Source organism: Sinocyclocheilus rhinocerous, unplaced genomic scaffold (genome assembly GCF_001515625.1).
Source record: "Sinocyclocheilus rhinocerous isolate Xijiao unplaced genomic scaffold, SAMN03320098_v1.1 scaffold1482, whole genome shotgun sequence".
Classification (NCBI taxonomy): Eukaryota; Metazoa; Chordata; class Actinopteri; order Cypriniformes; family Cyprinidae; genus Sinocyclocheilus; species Sinocyclocheilus rhinocerous.
In genome coordinates this window covers 902,395-903,932 of record NW_015624221.1, presented here as the reverse complement: position 1 = coordinate 903,932, position 1,538 = coordinate 902,395, and the positions used below count along the sequence as shown (strand labels likewise).

At 32.6% G+C, this 1,538-nt stretch overlaps 1 pseudogene; it reads left to right on the top strand.

The window, feature by feature from the left end:
* The window catches only part of LOC107739702 (actin-related protein 2/3 complex subunit 2-like), a 15,714-nt pseudogene that overhangs the window by 882 nt on the left and 13,294 nt on the right, over positions 1–1,538 (top strand).

The following is a 1,538-nucleotide window of genomic DNA, read 5'->3' as shown; positions in this document are numbered from 1 at the left end:
AAACTTTCTGCATTTTTACAATTTAAAAAAAACTTTGCTTACTTTATTTTTAAACCAGTTTTACAAATGAGGACGTCCCCAAAGGGAGGTTTTTGGAGATTTTGTCAGGTTTTGCTCATTTTTGGGTACAAATTTGTCCTCAAAATATGGTTAAGTAGGTACACACACACACACACACACACACACACCCAATCAGATTCAAATAATTATAAAAAAAAATGATTTTGAAATGGGAAATCTCGCAATAAATAAAATGTAAACAGCATAATTCCATTAAAGTATTTTGTTTAAATAACTAGTACGCACGAACAGGCAGTGATGCGGGCAGCCCGCGGGTCTTTCGAGTCAATGCGGAAGCGGCCAGAGGTGTAGGAGCAGGAAAACCAAAACGATTGTAGTAGGATTGTAGAAAACCAATATTTTCTCTTATATTTTTAATTCCACACAGCCATTAAACATTAATTTAAATCACCGTAATTAGTTACTTTTTTATGGAGTAACACAATATTGTAATGCATTACTTTTAAAAGTAACTTTCCCCAACACTGACACAACACTGTATAAATGACATATTTTATTAATATTGTATAAGCTAATACAATTATTCCAACAATAAGTATTTCATGTCAATTTATTGATTTGGCAAGTTAGGCATGTAGAAGTGGAATAATGTCATTATTGCAAAATAAACCTCTTCTGCTTGATCACCTTGGATGACTGTCCATAATCCCTTTACTTGTTTTCCTTGTTTCTTTGTGTTTCATGGGAAAAAGTCCTCCGGATAGCAAACCATATTAACTCACAAAACTGTTTTCTTTTTGTTTAGGAACAAGCCTGAAGCCGTAGAGGTTACGTTTGCAGGTAAGGTCGAAATATGGATGAGCTCAAAAGTGGAAGTCCAAACATTACTATGCATGCTTGTAACTGATCTTACAATAAAAGTAATGTTTATTTTACACTGATAAAATCTAAATGAATAACATGGGGTCTTATTATTCCTTTGTTACAGACTTTGATGGTGTGCTTTACCACATCTCCAACCCCAATGGAGACAAAACTAAAGTAATGGTCAGCATCTCTCTGAAGTTCTTCAAGGAGCTTCAGGAGCACGGCGCCGATGAGGTACGAGAAATAATCACAAAACCTGTCAAAAACATGTCTGGGTTGCATTTGACCATAAAATCAAAATTAAGATCCTAAAAATCGACTCTCTCTATACAAAATATACACTACAATACAAACGTTTGGGGTTGGTATGATTTTCAAAATGTCTTTTTTTTTAAAGAAGTCTCTTATGTTCCCCAAGGCTGCACTTATTTGATTTAAAAAATATATATATATATATACACTACCAGTCAAAAGTTTTTGAACAGTAAGATTTTTAATGTTTTTTTTAAAGAATTCTCTTCTGCTCACCAAGGTTGCATTTATTTTATCCAAAATACAGCAGAAGCAGTAATATTGTGAAATATTTTTACTATTTAAAATAACTGCTTTCTATTTGAATATATTTTAAAGTGTAATTTATTCCTGTGATA